This window comes from Culex quinquefasciatus, chromosome 2 (genome assembly GCF_015732765.1).
Source record: "Culex quinquefasciatus strain JHB chromosome 2, VPISU_Cqui_1.0_pri_paternal, whole genome shotgun sequence".
In the NCBI taxonomy this organism is placed as follows: domain Eukaryota; kingdom Metazoa; phylum Arthropoda; class Insecta; order Diptera; family Culicidae; genus Culex; species Culex quinquefasciatus.
Genome location: NC_051862.1, coordinates 48,611,183 through 48,629,734, shown reverse-complemented (window position 1 = coordinate 48,629,734; position 18,552 = coordinate 48,611,183). Strand labels below are relative to the sequence as shown.

The window sequence follows — 18,552 nt, the reverse complement described above, 5'->3', positions numbered from 1 at the left end:
ACACTTCAAAATATAAAGCAATTACAAAACCAGGTTGAAGGATAAAAAACATGCTCAAAAAATCAAATGTTAAACTTATTCTTCAACATGTGTCCAAATTACCCCACAAAAGGTGTTCATATTACCCCACAAGGTATGTCCATATTACCCCACAAGGCATGTCCAAATTACCCCACAAGGCATGTCCAAATTACCCCATAGGAGTGTTCATATTACCCCCACACAAAAATGTGGGGGTAATTTGGACACCTTTTAATTTTTGCGATAAAAATGGGTTTTTCATCAAAATTTATCGAAATGAATAACATTTTTCCATCAAATATGGTCTCTTTTATCCTCTGGTGTCATCCACATTCCTTTAAAATATCCATACAGCCCGTGACAGAGCAATTTCCTTAGGGTGTCCAAATTACCCCACACTCCCCTATAATTTTCCATACAAATTTGGCAGATGTCCATACAAAAATGATATGTGAAAAATCAAAATTCTGTATCTTTTGATGGAATTTTCTGATCGATTTGGTGTATTCGGCAAAGTTGTAGGTATGGATATGGACTACACTGAAAAAAATGATACACGGTAAAAAAAAATTTGGTGATTTTTAATTTAACTTTTTGTCACTAAAACTTGATTTGCAAAAAAACACTATTTTTAATTTTTTTTTATTTTTTGATATGTTTTAGAGGACATAGGGGAAATATACCCATTTTAATCACACTAAGCCGTTCGACCAATTCCCATCACTTTTGCCGTTTTCCGCTATTAAATCAACATTTTCAGATGTATTAACAATGGAAAGTTGCTTGCTCACTTTAATTTGAGCTATTTGTTACTTTAGAACAGGCAAAAACACTTTATGAAAGCTGCAATTCATGTTCAAAGTGCTGATAGGCCGATAATACAAATAGGCTGAAAAAGGGTATAGTTCCCCTAAAATGCCAACTTTTCAGAAATTTCCAGAATGGGCAAAAAATCTTTGACCGAGTTATGATTTTTTGAATCAATACAGATTTTTTCAAAAAATCGAAATATTGGTCGCAAAAATTTTTCAACTGCATTTTTCGATGTAAAATCGAATTTGCAATCAAAAGTACTTTAGTAAATTTTTGATAAAGTGCACCGTTTCCAAGTTATAACCATTTTTAGGTAACTTTTTTGAAAATAGTCGCAGTTTTTCATTTTTTAAAAATAGTGCCCATGTTTGCCCACCATTGAAAAAAATATTTTTGAAAGGCTGAGAAAATTCTCTATATTTTGCTTTCTCAGACTTTGTTGATACGACCCTTAGTTGCTGAGATATAGCCATGCAAAGGTTAAAAAACTGAAAAATTGATGTTTTCTAAGTCTCACCCAAACAACCCACCATTTTCTAATGTCGATATCTCAGCAACTATAGGTCCGATTTACAATGTTAAAAGATGAAACATTCGTAAAATTTTTCGATCTTTTCGAAAAAAATATTTTCAAAAATTTCTCAGCAACTAAGGGTCGTATCAACAAAGTCCGAAAAAGCAAAATATAGAGAATTTTCTCAGCTTTTCAAAAATATTTTTTTCAATGGTGGGCAAACATGGGCACTATTTTAAAAAAATGAAAAAATGCGACTTTTTTCAAAAAGTTACCTGAAAATGGTTATAACTTGGAAACGGTGCACTTTATCAAAAATTTACTAAAGTACTTTTTGATTGCAAATTTGATTTTACATCGAAAAATGAAGTTGAAAAATTTTTGCGACCAGTATTTCGATTTTTTGAAAAAATCTGTATTGATTCAAAAAATCATAGCTCGGTCAAAGATTTTTTGCCCATTCTGGAAATTTCTGAAAAGTTGGCATTTGATGCCCTCTAAAACATATCAAAAAAATAAAAAATATTAAAAATAGTGTTTTTTTGCAAATCAAGTTTTAGTGACAAAAAGTTGAATTAAAAATCACCAAATTTTTTTTACCGTGTATCATTTTTTTCAGTGTAGTCCATATCCACACCTACAACTTTGCCAAAGACACCAAATCGATCGAAAAATTCCTTCAAAAGATACAGATTTTTGAATTTTCACATATCATTTTTGTATGGACAGCTGCCAAATTTGTATGGAAAATTATATGGACAAACTAATGATACAAAATGGCTTCTTTGGGCATACCGAAGGCACCAAAAAAGTTTTAGCCGGTTTAAAAAATACAAAAATTAAAATTAAAGAAAAAAGACCGATTCCGTAGAGAACTGCTCATCTGGAAAAGGGCAACTTTGAACAAAATATTTTAAATTACGAATTCAAAAAGTAATACTTTTCGATACAAATGCTGAAAAGTTCTTCATGACTAAAGTTTTCAGTTCAAGTTTTTAATGATTTTTTTCCAATCAATGAGTATATTAAACATTTTAGTTTTGAAAAGTTATACACTGCAGAAAAACATCATGGTAATGCAACATCTGGAAAGGGGTAAAAAATATTTAACTTTGCCTCTAAAAATGTTTATTTTTACCGATATTTTGTTGTAATCTCACTAATTCAGTCTAAATTACATAATAAATTACTAAACAAAATCACATCATTAAAGAGGGTATGGTCAACCTTCCAAAATTACACCTGCCAGATTACCATTTTTTTTATGAGTATATTTTAATATTTTTATTTGAACGGTGAATTGACTAACACATGGACATTCCAAGGAAATTGATTTTTCGAAGAACTTCGTTGGGTAAAAATACTTGGGTGACAAATGCTGAAAAAATCTTCATTACACAACTTTTCGCAAAAACAACTATTTTAGCATCCATTTGAGTATAGTGAAGTTCAGAAGTTCATCTTTAAAGCACATCTATGAAAAAGTACTTTTTGCAATTCCGTCGTGAAACTAACGTCATGATTCGAATTCCCGGACGCTTCGAAACCCGGACACCTCATCTCGTTTTATCAATTATTTTGTTATAAGTTCGCATTATGAATGTCAAAACTGTGTTATTTGATGAATTCTCACATCAACTTTCATTTAAAGTTTGTTTGAACGCTGTAGTTAATGTCAAAACAATAAAATAAAATAAAATTATAAGATTACCAAAATTGCGAAACATTTCACGTGAAATATTTCATAGGCGTCCGAAGCACCGGGAAGGCAAAGCAGAAATTTATGGTTTTGATTTCCTTAAATTCTAGCAAATTTTTATATAAAATATCGATTGTTTTGATGTTAACAGCTTATTTGAGACCTAAAGAATGCCATTCACTAACTTTTCAGTCCAAATTTGTGCGATTCATTAGCAAAAACGAGTGTCCGGAATTCGAAGCAAAAGTGTCCGGATTTTGAATCAGCTTTTATCAGTGTCCGGGATTCGAAGCACAACAAGTCATTTTAATTTTCAAATTCTGATGAAAAATTGTTAGAAAAGACATATTTTGCATGCATTCCCTTAAAACTGACTGTTTATACTACATTATGATTATATTTCTTCATTTCCAACCTATTACATGATTTTTTGTCAGCTATAACGAAAATGATATGCTACTAAGTGTCCGGATTTCGAATCATGACGTTACTTACTTTTCCTGTCATTCTTGAACGACGAAATAGCCTACTTTTCTGTACCAAAAATAACAGAATCGAATAGCAACACTTTTCAAAATAAATGCTGAAAAGTTCTACTTTTCAGCACTTAAATGGGTGCTGAAAAGTTGAACTTTTCAGCACATGTTTTGAAAAGTAACACTTTTCAACATTTTTTTGATAAATCGTTTAATTATTGACAAAATACATGAAAATTTGACATAAAATTTCACTCAGTGTGTGTTTTTTGGAATTGCAAAAAATGTTCTATGGAACTCGTTGCAAAACTTGTTTTTTCAGCACTCTTCGTATTTATCCAACTCGGTGAACCTCGTTGGATAAATGTACGACTCGTGCTGAAAAAATCCTCTTTTTGCAATTTGTTGCATAAACTACTATTTCGATAATGTTTTGGAGTTTGACACTTATCTTGACAGCATGAAAAATTAACTTTACAAAATCCAATTGCCAAAAAATGTTGTTGCGAAACTTCTTTTTTCATCAGTCGTCATATCTATCTAACTCGATACATCTTAAGCTGAAAAAATCTTCTTTTTGCATAAACTACTATTTTTGGAACATTAACTTTTGTTATTAATGTATAACTTGGCGGCAACATTTTTGCCTTCCTCACCTCACTGAGGCAAGGCTATAAAATCACTCGAAAAATGAACTTCTTAAATACACGTTCTAGATATACCTTCACGTATACCTATCGACTCAGAATCAAATTCTGAACAAATGTCTGTGGGGATGTGTGTAGATATGATTTTTTTCCACACGATTATCTCAGAACTGGCTGAACCGAATTTGGCCGGATCCGCCTTATTCTGTTCCTTTTGGGGTCCCCTAAGACCCTATTAAATTTTATTCTGTTTAGTAAAGTATTTAAAAAGTTATGCCAAGAAAAAAAAATTGTAGATACAAAAAAGGGTGATTTTTTGCATAACCTCAAAAGGCCGGGTCTTTTGTTTACGTGCGAGAGTCGCGCCAGATGGGAAACACCCGGTTGCCACATCGCTTCAAATGAGAGTCTGCATGTTTTCTGGAAAAGTCTGTATCAGGTATATATTTTTTTCATAAACTTATTTTCATTATTACTTTGTAAATATGAGGAAGGCACCATCCACCTAATGGTGGATTAAGAAACGTTTTACCCGTACTTCTCTGTGGGTAAACACATGCTAGTTTTGATTCACAAAACAATTAAAATATAAAAAAAAAATCTGAAAAATAATATATTTTTCTAAGTGTAAATGTTTCATAAACAGCTTTTTCGAAGTTACCAAATCAATTTGAAAATTCCACTCAAAATTATATATTCTTGAATATTTATCATTTTTGTATGAACAGAATTTAATTTAAATGAAATCAAAGTTAAAGCAAAAATGTGAAAACTAACAATCACTGGCTACAAAAATTTGAAGAACACGAGATAGACAAAAGTTATTGATTAGAACTTTTAACAAAACGAGTAATTTATTGAAAGAGCAGGGTTACATGATTTTTTAAAAATATTTTCAGCAACCTGGTTTATCTGCTAATGAATTGCGAAAAAAGAATTTTTCTAATATTTTTACAACTCTCAGAAAACATTTACATTTAGATTTTACAAAAGGTTCAAATTTGAGTTAAAATAGAACAAAATCTACCACATTTACTCCATTTATTGTGCAAAAACAACACAATTAAAAAAAATCAGAAAAATGATCATTTTGGATTTCAAAAGACAGCAACCATGAAAATATATTTGAAATTATGACTCACTGATTTCTCATTCAGAAATAAAAATATAACTAAATGATCATCATTAATACAATTTTTAAACTATGCATCAATCTAGAGGAATTTTGGGAACTACCATGCTCCTTATATGGATATTAAAAAAAAAAATCAACGTTTTTTTTGTTTCATGAAGACAATCCCTCGTAGGTTTCAGTCCTAATTATTTTGAATTTCTGCTTACACAAATTTTAGGCTAGTTTTGGAAAATTTGATTTTTGGGCCGTATCAAGGCTTAAAGGGTTTAAGTTTTTATTTATTTTCGTTAAAGGACCACTTAACATTTATATCCAAAGGGTTAAAGGAAAAAGTTCAATATGTTTCATAGCTAAAGATTCTCAACTTTCCTTTGTCGATACCATACCAAGCATTAACAAAAAATACGATGATGTGTGTGTGTGTGCAACCAACCAAACGGGACCACGCGGTCACTTCTTACAAATTGAGTTGTTTCCATGTATTTTAGATTTTGTATTCTATACATGCAAATAACTCGCATAGGCATTTGGACGGTGTTAGCTCTGCCGAGCTTCGGTCACCCATTTCTACGCAGGCTAGCCATGCGCGAGGTACCTCAGCTTGAATCGACAAGCCCCGCCCTAAAGAACGATTGCATCAATCGGATTCAAACGTTATTTAGAACTTCCGAGCCCTTGTCAAATGGACAAAGGCCCAGCATGTATATAGTTTGTAGTAATAGTATTCCTAATTCAACCAATCCAAAGGACGGGGGATCGAACCCCGGTTCGAACGAATTTGATTTTTCATTCATGTTTAGAGTTTCAAAAATTCATATTTCTTTAATTTTCTTGTTGGGAGCAGATGGGAATCGAACCCAGGATCATTCGCTAACAAAGCAAAAACCGTGACCAGTCAGCAACGGCTGCTCCATAATAGGGACAATACTAGAACGCTCTCACCAAATTCTGGGATCACCCATCCAGCTCCGTAAACTCTTATGTAAATCCCCGCTTCCTTTGCATCTCTTGCGTTGCCGGATGTGGCCGCCAAGTGATCCACACGATTGCCTCCGTCGTCGTTGAACTGGTTTCCAGCTTCCACAGCCACCTGGCCCCGATTTTCTCGGAGTATGCTCCACCTCGAATTGCTTCTTCCTTGTCTGAGAAAATTCCATAACACAAACCACAATCGCCCCCACACCCTTCACTTCCTACACTAAATTTTTACCAGCAGCAGGCACAGTTTTTAACACCTCCATTTTGTAATTTAGAATTAAGTTTCACAATTTTACAAAATAAACTCGAAAAAATCGAGCAATTTCACAATTTTCAGTCACTTGAGACGAACATTGTTTCCAGACTAAAACCCAAAGTTTGGCTTCAAAAACACTATTTGGTGACCGAGATTTCACGTCAAAATGTCACAACGCCCAATCCACGTGAACACCTCCGAAAAACCGTCGGAATTCTGGTTCCACTTTAACCCATCAAACTCCGGTGAAGTCACGGGTGAAGTACAACACGGATTCTGTAAACCGGATAATCGACCCGCGAAATAGACCCATCCGGAACATTCTTAAATAACGCGTACCGGAACACACCACAAGCAAAGAATTTCGAACGAGAAGACATGAAAACGTTGCTTAATCCACCTCTAGGTGGCTGATGCCTTCCTCATATTTATATTGTAAATTTATCCAATAAAGTACCTACCTTCAGTAGGTCTATTAATTTAGCTTAAGTACTTATTACATTCGATTAAGACGCCACTTTTTCAAAATTTGTGGCAAAACGTCTTTTTATTACCCGTTCAGACATCGTTTTCAATAAAATATATGAGATCCGGCCTAATAAAAAAGTTGAAAAGAATATATCTGTTACATCCAAGTAGGCCGGTCAGGCCTCGCTCTTTAGATTGTCATTCCGTTGTTAGCAACCGAGCAAACCAGACGCAATAAACGCTAGTTTCTTTTTGTAACTGGTCTTTCATTACGTGTCCACCCCGGACACTACATTGGCGACGAGGATTCCAAGCCGGACCCGGAAGCATGGCGGATGTGCAGCAAGCGATCCTGCAGATCACTCAGATCCTGCAAAAGCTCACTTCCGCAGCACCGGCACCAGTCAACACGGAGCAAATCCTGGAAAACCTGTCAGCAAACATCGCAGAGTTTTCTTTCGATCCTGACAACGACGTGACCTTCGGAAGCTGGTTCCAGCGCTACGAGAGCCTTTTCGAGGAGGATGCGGGTAAGCTGGACGATGCTGCCAAGGTGCGACTCCTGCTGAGGAAGCTGGACACGCCGTCTCACAGTCGTTACGTAAACTACATCCTTCCAACGCTGCCGAAGGATGTGTCGTTTGCTGATACCATAGCAACGCTGAAGAAAATTTTCGGTGCCCAAACTTCAACTTTCAACAAGCGCTACCGATGTCTACAATTGACCAAATCCGATGCCGACGACATCATCGCTTACGGAGGAAGGTCAACCGTGCGTGTGAGGACTTCGACTTCAAAAGCTGAAAATTGAGCAGTTCAAGTGTTTGATTTTTGTCTGCGGACTTCAAGCTCCGCACTATGCAGACATTCGTGCCAGACTTCTCTCACGCATCGAAGCCGAAACCGCGGGCAACCCGGTAAGCCTCCAGACACTCATCGACGAATTTCAACGCTACGCCAACCTCAAGGCGGACACCACGCTGATTGGACGACCATCAAGTTCAGCACAAGCGGTTCACGCGGTCCAGGAGGGCCTAAAAGCAGACCATCGTGCTCAGCGCTCATCAAGAAAGGACTCCAAAACGCCTCCTTATCCCTGCTGGAAATGCGGTCAGATGCACTTCGTCCGCAACTGCCCTTTTTCGGAACACGTGTGCCATACCTGCAATCGCGTTGGCCACAAAGAGGTATTGCAGGTGTGTGTCCAGAACTTCGAGCGCGTCCACATCCACCAGCAGCTCCTCGTCCGAGCAGGACGAGCATCCAGTCAAGTTGAAGAAAGCGCCCAAGAAGCAGCCCAAGGTCAACTCCAGAGGTGTCTTCGTGGTGAACCACATCGCTTCCAGACCAAGTTCAATGCAACATCAAGAGCTCCAGCTTAATCACGAACCATCTCCGTCCACGGCCAAGCAGAGTCTCAAGCCCGGGGACATTGTCTTCACTCGGGTTCATCGAGGAAACTCCCGGCGGTGGAGGTCAGCAAAGGTCGTCGAACGAGTCGGAGACGAAACTTACAACGTTTTTCTCGAGGACTGCCGTCGCGTGGTCCGGCGTTCCGTTGCGAAGTTGAAGACTCAAAGCCCGAAGAACCTTCCACCAGCCCAGCTGTCTCCTCTTACCATCTTGTTGGAGGATTTCGGACTGTCTGCTCCTACAGTACCTACCGCTACCACACCCAAACTGGACGACGAGATGACCGAATCTGCCGATCACTCAAGCGACGAAGCTGAAGAAGTTGTTCCATCGCAGTCGGCGACCGGATATCTCCTGCGACTCTTTCGCTTCAATCCACTCCGTACAGGATGGCTTAAGGGGGGAGATGTTACATCCAAGTAGGCCGGTCAGGCCTCGCTCTTTAGATTGTCATTCCGTTGTTAGCAACCGAGCAAACCAGACGCAATAAACGCTAGTTTCTTTTTGTAATTGGTCTTTCATTACGTGTCCACCCCGGACACTACAATATCTACGTCAGCAGCGCCGATTTTTGACTGAATATGGGGGGGCACTTGAGAGGGCAGCCTATCTTGCCAAAGGATCAAAGGATCCGTGACCCCACAAAATTGTCGCCCCTGACCTACGTGCATCCTTATATTTCCCCCTCACAGAATGCTCAAATTTAATAATTGGATTCAGAATTATCACAATAAAAAACTTACTTGAGCGTTGGTTGTGTGGGCGTCCATGGCAAAGGCCATTTCCGGAGTGCCACTCAGCAATTACTCACGTTCGAGAAAAACTGAAACGTTCTTGCCTCGGTCCAGGATGGCGGTGGCCTTGACGATCTGGGTGCTTACTCAACCAGATCGGCCTTTACTAAATTTTCCCGCAAAAAGTGGTAATCTGAGCATCCAGATTGGAAAACCAGGCAACCAATTATTATTCTTTCGTCATTTTCGTTCAAATTCTGTGTTTTGTTTATGTTTACTTCCAATTTAATGCTGCAGGATGACACAGTTCAAAAACAGTAAATGACAGTCGATGATCGAGGAATAGGGCTGTGCCATTCTATACCAAAGCACTTGATTAGATAAGGCAAGGCGCACGCACGTTCAAAATAACTTAGTTTTCGTCAAAACCGAACCTACTCAGAAATATCAGATATATCTGATTTGAGTGAATTTCACTCAGAATTCCACGAAAACAGTGATATTCACCCAGATCTGAGTGAAATTCACTCAAATTTTACAGATGCCCCTTTACTCATTTCTGAGTGGGTTCGGTTTTGACGAAAACTGAATGATTTTGAAAGTGCTGTCAAAAAACAGCACGCCTATCGAGGAATTAATAAGAGAGATGTGAGCCAGAAACATGGAGTAAAACTTTGCAAACTGTCATGGTAAACTTCACAGCATCTGGACAGAAAGTTTAACTCCATGAAACACTTTTAATTTCTCGATTCCTTTTTTATGATGTGATAATACGGACGAACAGACATGACACGAGGAACAAATGTTCTTCAAATTTCTGAAGCAAACTATCACTTGCACCATCTACATTCAACTGCCGTTTTACGGCGATATGATGTATATGCCATTGAGGTGATTTTGTTGTAGACACGATTTTTCTGTTTTTGTTCATTTTTTCAATTTAAAATGACTTATTTAAGGTCTGTTCTGTAGAAACTGTTAAAAAGTACAATACAAATGTGGCCCCTACAAAATTTCTAGTTTTTTCCTATTTTCTACGATTTTAAACCACAAACATCATTTGGCCGAAAAAATAGCAATAAAAAATCACTACTTTTCCTTCCCAATGATGTATGTATACATTGCTCGATCAAAGCAGGCTATATTTTTTGTGCCAGCTATTTTGACAGCTGAGCGGATCCCTTAATGAATTGGGTCCTAAAATGAAGCTTGGATTGCTGATATTATTGTTTGCAGCGATAAAGCTTATTTTTCTGAGTACAATGACCCTTTGTACGACCACAAAGAGTTTAAAATTGATTTTTAAATCAATTTTGAAAAATTATCCTCGCGGTCCATCTTGACAGAAAAGCTCCTACTTGACAGCTCGTTCCAAGGGGACCATAGTTGATCTATCAAAAAAATGTTGTCTTGTCAATATTTTTTTTTGCATTAAAATGAAAAAAAGTGATCAGAAATGGTTTGTAATCGTGTTTTTTACCGTTGTACATAAAAATTGACATAGGGCTTTAGTACCCAATTGTCCACGTGGATACTTTAAGGGGAGGGTATTAGGAGCGTTCTTTTATCACGTAATGCAGTTGGGGGGGGGGGTCGGAGGCCGTGTTAAGCTCCATACAATTTTTTTTTTAAATTTGTATGGAAATTTTGGGGAGGGGGTCTAAAAATCCGATTTTTTGCGTCACGTAATAAAGTACGTCACATTAAAATCAGCCAAAATTTACTCCACCTCGGTTCAATCCAATTTTTTCTTAAGCCATCTTAATGGTCGTCTTATGACCGTTCTAAAAATATATAATATGTATGGTTTCTGTGAAAAAAACCCTCTTTTTAGGAACATTTAGAATTTGTATGAAACAGTTTTTTTAGCATAACTTTTAAAATACTTGATCAAACTTTATGAATTTCAATAGGCCTTTATGGGACCCCAAAACGAATCGAATGAGACCAGTACGGTCAAAATCGGCTCAGTCAGTGAAGAGTCACTGGAATGACATTGAGTTCGAGTGATTTTATAGCCTTTCCTCATGGTACGTTCGTTTGAAGATCCAGTGCGGCACTGAGTGCCGCACTCGTCGGTGCCAGTTTTGGTTCAATCGAACGTCATTTGTCAGTGTGCGTGGAACTCGCATGAAACTGAAAAAATATCGAGTTCGGCACTAGAGTTTCAGTTCCAAGATGGCGGTGAAACTCGTGCGGAACTAGCGCGAGTTTCTTCAAAGCAACACTTTGACAGCTCTGAGTGTGGCACTCAGTGTGGAACTAGCCATCAAACGAACGAACATCAGTAAGGTGAGGAAGGCAAAACGTTTTGTTGATTCAAATATGCCTTATTTTTCTTCGTTAAAAGTAGCAATTTTCTCTAAATCTGTTTAGCGTGCATCGCCTGCTAGCTGCAACCGTCAATAAACAAAATCAAAACAAAAATTTTTTTTTCGAACAGGTTGCTAGAATTTTTCGCAATTTAGACTAATTTGTGCGTTTCTTCCGATGCCGTGACCACCCGCTGGACCTGAACCGTGTTGGGCCGCTGCTGGTGCAGCCGGAGAACTTCCGGAACGGGCGGAAGGAGCGGATTTTGACGACGGAAAAAGCACTTCTGCCAGCCACACGCAAATCGACCGTCATCGGGGCAGAGGTTTCAATTTTGCTATTTTGCCCCTTTTTCGCGTTGAACGTTGACAGTTCTGTTTGCGGAACGTCTGAGTCGTGTCGCAGGAGTACGATTCCGGAACCGCATAGGACCAACATTGGCACCGAGCTGAGATTTCTTCCGACCGCTGGCGGGGCCTTGAACGCCGCTATGGACTACGACAAGACCGTAGAAGCAATGGATACGCAAGCTCTATAACAGTGGTAAACCCAGCGAACGGAGGTGGTGGCGAAGCAGTGTCCGCCGGTCCCCAAACAGATGAACATGAACGATCAGAACAATCTGGACGACGAGGTCCGGTCGGAGGCGACCTTTAGCTTTAAGGTGGAGAATCTGAGCAAGCTGACGGATTCGGTCCTGTCGCAGGTGTATTACGTGCGCAATCTGCCCTGGAAGATAATGGCCATGCGGCGAACCAACAACACAACGTCGCCGCCCAGCAAAGCTTCTTCCTGCAGTGTAACGGCGAAAGTGACACCGCAAACTGGAGCTGTTCGGCGTCGGCCGAGCTGCGGCTGCTTTCGGTCATCCCGAACCGGGATCCGTTCGTGCGCTAAATCCGTCACGTGTTCAGTCGCGTCGATAACGATTGGGGCTTTTCGTTCTTAATGAACTGGAACGACATCCACCAACCCGGAGAACGGTTACATTCAGAACGATGCCATCACGCTGGAAGTGCACGTCACGGCCGAGCCTCTGCGGGGCATTTTCTGGGACTCGAAGAAGCACACCGGCTACGTGGGCCTCAAGAACCAGGGAGCGACCTGCTACATGAACTCCCTGCTGCAGACGCTATACTTTACGAATCAGCTGCGTAAAGCGGTGTACAAAATGCCAACCCAAGCGGACGTCGTGTGCAAGTCGGTCGCGTTGGCATTGCAGCGTGTGTTCCAAGAGCTTCCGCTGGGACGCGCTGGACTCGTTCATGCAGAATTTCTCCGCGTGCTGCTCGCCAAGCCGGAAAACAAAATGAAGGGCACCGAGGGCACCAGCCTGGAGTGAACCATCCCGTCGCACGGAAAAGTTCTACGACATCCAGCTGAACATCAAGGGCAAAAAGAACATCAACGAGTCCTTCAAGAATTACATCGCGACGGAAATCATCAACGACGACAACAAGTACGACGCGGGCGAGCACGGCCTGCAGAAGGCCGAGAAGGGCATCCTGTTCAGCAAGTTCCCCCCCCCCCCGTACTGCATCTGCACCTTATGCGCTTTCAGTAAGACCCCATTACGTACAGTTTCGTAAAGTTTAACGACCGGTTCGAGTTCGACGAGAAGATCAACCTGGACCCGTTCCTGGAGAAGCCCGAGGACACGTACAACCTGCACGCCGTGCTCGTACACTCCGGGGACAACCACGGCGGCCACTACGTGGTATACATCAACCGAAGAACGGCGGCAAGTGGTGCAAGTTTGACGACGACGAGGTGTCGCGGTGCACTCGCAACGAGGCGATCGAGCAGAACTACGGCGGCCACGACAACGACCTGAACATCCGGCACAGCAGCAACGCGTACATGTTGGTGTACGTGCGCGAGTCCACGATTCACGAGGTGTTGGAAGATGTCAAAAGCACCGACATTTTGGACGAACTGCAGGAGCGGCTGGACGAGCAGTGCCGTCGTACTGAGCGCAACGAGGCGACCAACACGTGTTGATACACTAGGTCCAGCTGATACGACTACCAGGACCTGAAGCCGATCGAGCAGAACGTCCTGCTGATCTTCTTCAAATCGTACGATCCGGCTGAGATGCGCCTGAATTACTTCGGGCATGGCTTATTCAAGACGTTCCAGTTCCTGTCGGACGAGTATTTCCAGAGGAGTGTCCTTGGCGGGTCCGGGCGCGAGTCGGTTCTTGGACAGCTCGGATATTCTCAGCAACTTGGTCTCGTGGAACTCGATCACCTTGGCCGCTTCCGCCAGCAGGCTCGCCACGGTACCGTTCTTGTTCGGGTACAGAATGAGCTCCTTCTTCTGCTTTTTGTTTTCCAGCTCATTGATGCTGATCGATAGCTTCTGGTAGAACAGTTTCTTCACCGTCTTGGCCTTGGTCGTCCGCAAGCCTTGGCAATCTGCTCGTAGTTAGGCGGACCAGGTTTGAGCAGTAGCTTCGACGAGGATTTGGATGCGATTAGGCGGTTTCTGCCTGAGAAGCGGCAGGCCTTTCGATTTCAATTTTCCGATTCCGTGCGTTCTGGAATTTCTGGGGGTAATTGAAGCCCTAATCAACACGAAGCTAACGGAACTTCCGGTGGACCAGCGTATCACCATGCCGGTTGGCGTGGCCCGGCGCACAACAAGTACTTTGACAAGCGGAGGCACAACTACCAGCTTAAAAAATTGCTCGAGCAGGGCCTTAATCCGGACGAGGTGGAAGCTAAGTGGAAGTTCGAACAGGAGCAGCGAAAGGTCGAGCGGAAAGATTGGCTGCGGAAGGAGACAAAATGCTGAAAGAACACGGCGAACGGTTCGGGATAGTGGTGAAAGTTTTCCTGGAGCAAAAGGCGTAAGTTTTGTCGAGGCGGAAAAGCCGGACGAGTTGGTGCTGAAGAAGGTAGTGAAAAGCAAGGTTGTTGAAAAGCGCAAACTGAAGAAGGCTCAAAAATAAAATTTGAATTTGTTTCTCACAGCGAATTTATTCAATTTATTGCTCTGTAGCAGAATGTGCTTAATTTCCCGCATCTCTCAGGTGGACACGAACCGCGGGTTGGAATCCTCAGTTGCCTCAATGTACACTTCCTGTTCCGTTGCACCAGTCGTAAGCGCTCCACCTTCTCTCGCAGTTCGGCTTCTTCGGTGGGAGCGACACCTTAGCAAAGCAATCCACCTTAAAGACCCCCGAGTCTTTTGTGGTCTCTGTTGCAAGTTTCTGCTTTTGGGTGAGCCACCCAAAACCTTTTTTACGCAAATGGACTGACGTGATCAGGCAAATGCCACCGGGTCCGTCTGGGATTGAACCCAGGCCTTACTGGGGTGAGACGCTACCACGCTGACCACTTAAGACAATTTCCATCCAAATCAAATATTTTTCGTATGTAGCATAAACAATCGCCGAACGTCGATGAACAGGTCGTTGCTACAGATTGTCAAGGGAAACAGATTGGTCGATGCAAAATAAATAGGCACTGGCAACGTATGTTTTGCGCTTGCAACACTGCCAGTTTTGCTGGGCGTAAAGGGCGGTTGGTGTCCAGCGCTTTGGGATCTGTCAAACATTGGCCAATCTGTTTCCCTTGACAATCTGTAGTCGTTGCTCGTCTCGCCATCCTCGGACCTGTTCAAACACTGAACAGAAGATCTGGCGGGCTTCCAGGAACGTCTCACTCAGCAGTCCCAGAACCAAGGCCTTCCTGGTGGAAGAGGACGTTTAAAAAACAAGCCAGAGGCAAATTGGGTGGAGGAGGTATAACCAGCCACTATCACGGCCACCTCCATCACGACAATCGTTTCCACCAGAAGACTGTCTCGGGTTAACCAATTCGGTGAGGACTCCCCTCGACACGTGGTCACCGTCATCATGGGCTTCACCTCGGTGCAACGGGAAATGATTTCTCGAACCGTGACCAACCTGCCGATGCTCTCCGCGTTTACCTCCCGGATCGAACCCACCTTCGACACGCTCGACACAGCTGGGCCGGAATCGTGTTCAAGACATCATGCGGCTCATTCGGGTTGTGCGTCCGGGACTGTCCGATCAGTACAACCAGCGGTCTGATCCTTGCCAGTGACACTGCCATCCTTACAAGGGTAATCTCCACCATTGGACAGTGGGGCTACCCCACGGGAGCCAGCGGATAATCTCCCGGATCATCGTTTTAAGGTCATGTAGTACGGACACCACGTTTCGAGGAGGGTGAGAGTCCTCGACGGATTAGTTCACCACCAGACGATCTTCCGTCGAGTTGGTCGAGACGTTAGTCGTGATGGAGGTGGCCTGGTTATACTTCCTCGACCCAGCTTATCTCTCGCTAGTTTTTTAAAACGTCTTCTTCCACCGGGTTGTTTCGCGAGGTCCAATTCCGGGTTCCTGGTACGCGTTATGAGGCACTTCAACAGGTTCTTTCGCTTGCCGCAAACGATGACGGAACGAACACACGATCGTTTACAAACATGGGAAGAAAACATTTTGTTTTGATGTTTTGAAGTTTACACGATAATCTGAAAAAAGTATACAGCAAACCATTCTCATCATTCCAATCATTGTGGAAAAAAATGGAATGATTTTTATTCATATATTTTTCATTAGGTCCTTTTCGGTACTCTGCCCATAATTGAAAATTCGGCTATTATGCCAAATCAAGTATTCCGAGAAAAACGCGTTTTAGTGTTTGTCATTAAATCTCCATCAAGGCAATTTCCCATAAGAGTGGCATATTAGCCGTTTGGTTTTTCGCATCGGCAGCCAAGTCTAAACACTATTTCAGTGAAATTCAAGTTCCAATAGATGCGTTGGAACATCCTCTACCACCTAGTGCTAATATCTCGTTTTTGCCAAAAGTGGATATTAGCCGTTTTTTCAATGGTGGGCAGTTACTGGGACCTGTCGAGGACCGAGTCGGTTTTTGTAATTACAGTTTGCTTGATCGCAAGGAGACGATTTTGACAAAAAAATCTGCGTTGCGTAATAAAAAAAAATGCTCCCTATAGTTTGTTTTATTACGTATTTGGGTTTGATTAAAAAGTAATCTTCTTTGGGGTACTTTATTGAATACAAGGCACAGCTCTATTCATCGATCATCGACTTCCATTTCACATTTTTTTAGTTGGATCACCCTGTACATCCGAATTTGAAAACCAAAACAAAAGTAGTAAAAAACGAGTGAGGTTATGTTATTCTTCTCAACTGATATTTAAGTGCTCATAACTTTGGATAGGTAAGTCTAATCACTTTTTTCAATCCACCTGAAAGGTCTTCTCATGTGCTTTCTAAAAATATATAGTATGTGAAGGTTTCTTGAAAAAACCACCCTTTTACCAAAATTTTATGTTTATATGAAACAGTTTTTAACATAACTTTAAAAATACTTAATCAAACTTATTGGTTTTAAATAGCAACGTAGGGGACGTTAAGACGGATCGATGAAACCCATTCCGGCCAAAATCGGTTGAACCTGTGACTAGATATTCCAGTGACATTGATTTGGTACACATGTCTACATACAGCCAAACACACAGACATTTGCTCAGCTGGTGATTCTGAGTCGATATGTACAAATGAAGGTAGGTCTAGGAGGTCTAATTAGAAAGTTCATTTTTCGAGTGATTTTATAGCCTTTCCTCAGTAAGGTGAGGAAGGCAAAAACGCGGAGCAAAACATTCAGCCAACCGATCCCGATCAAGGCTTGCTGCGATCCCCCATTAACAAAAAATACGATGATATTTTTAAATTTTATTGAATGCTTCTAAATTTCCTGAAAAAACATTGAAGAAATATGAATACATTATTCTGTTTTTTTTTTTAATTTCAAGCCAACTTAACATTACATAACTTTTCAGTTCAAAACAACTCAGCGAGCAGAAAAACACGATAAATCAATTTACACTTTTCCCTGCTCGCCACCGTCAATGTCACCCAAAGTGATAAAAAGTCCTGGAAAGAAACTTTTTCCCCCAGACAAATTCCATCGTCGGAAGCTGCCCAAAGGAGATCTCCGCTCTCCGAGAACAACTGGCGTTGCCTCGGGGATATTTGTACAAAACAAGTGTTAAAATTCATTCAATTCCTTCTAATCACACGTTTTATCACATCACAGAATTTGGAATTAATCTTGCTTCTTTTTCGAAAGCTGACAGTAGCGGGAAAAAGTTTTCTTCACCGTGCTTTTGGAGGGAGAGGCTTAAAATTTGAATTTTCTTGGTCCCCCCAGAACGCATCATTTAGTCTGGCACTTATTGGATGGTTGGAGGCAAACCTCAAATTCGGTGGCAACACTTTTGCAGTGCCAAAGATCTGCTTCCCTTTCTTTTTTTTTCTTGGGGTCTGTTTTTCATAAACGTGGCATAAAAACTAGCCAAAGGGTAGCAACCAATTAGGGATTAAGAGATAAAACTGTGTGTGTGTATGTTTGAGGGGGGTTTCTAGTTTGTTGCCAAGATGTAGTTTGGATCTTTCGGGGGAGCCAAAACGATTTGCTGAAAATGGGAGCACAAGACAAAAAAAAAGAGGGAGCAAAAAGTGTGCCCACAAGCGACGAAAGTTGGACTCTGAGTTTTGGAATGCAAAAATGCTTAAAATTAGGCAAAAAGACACGATACTCTTAAACGGTTCAGCACGAGCGCAATGAATCGGTAGGGAATGTAAACTAATTGGGGTTTTTAGTTTCAGGCAAGCTGTCAATACAATGTTGAACTTATGTTTTCAAATTTTTTGAACAACAGCAATAAATTCTTCGAAAACGTCCATTGTAGAATTTTGGCGTTCTGTATTTGAGAAATTCCCAATGTTTAAAAACAAAAAAAACAAACCATATCCAAATATAAACATTGATAAATTGAGAAATTTCAACTATCTCAATGCAAATTTTCCCCCAAACTTCACATTTGAATACAATGTGATACAGTCATGGGAACGTGCCCAAAAAAAAAAGAGGGTTAGAGAGCCCTTTTAAAGTCCTTGACGGAAGGTCGCGTGTGTGCAACGCATATCACACAGACAACGCCCGTCCCTTCGAAACGAGGGGTGCGCAAAACGACGGCACACGAACAAAACGCGGTACAAACGTTAGCGATGGTCGGCCGAT

At 41.2% G+C, this 18,552-nt stretch overlaps 1 protein-coding gene, 1 long non-coding RNA gene and 1 pseudogene across 4 annotated transcripts in view; 1 reads left to right on the top strand and 2 right to left on the bottom strand.

Annotated features, from left to right (window-relative positions):
- Positions 1–18,552, bottom strand: part of LOC6046760 (transcription factor AP-2-epsilon) — a 287,781-nt gene that overhangs the window by 228,505 nt on the left and 40,724 nt on the right. The window lies entirely within an intron of this gene.
- On the top strand, positions 11,938–13,483 carry LOC6046543 (annotated as a pseudogene).
- LOC6046549 lies at positions 14,721–15,909 on the bottom strand. 2 transcript variants are annotated; one of them, XR_005277088.1, is made up of 3 exons: positions 15,808–15,909; positions 15,087–15,162; positions 14,721–14,808 (listed from the first exon to the last, which is right to left on the bottom strand). It is a non-coding gene; the product is annotated as an uncharacterized LOC6046549 (long non-coding RNA). The 2 variants fall into 2 exon arrangements; XR_005277087.1 differs by having other exon boundaries at positions 14,722–14,888; positions 15,087–15,158.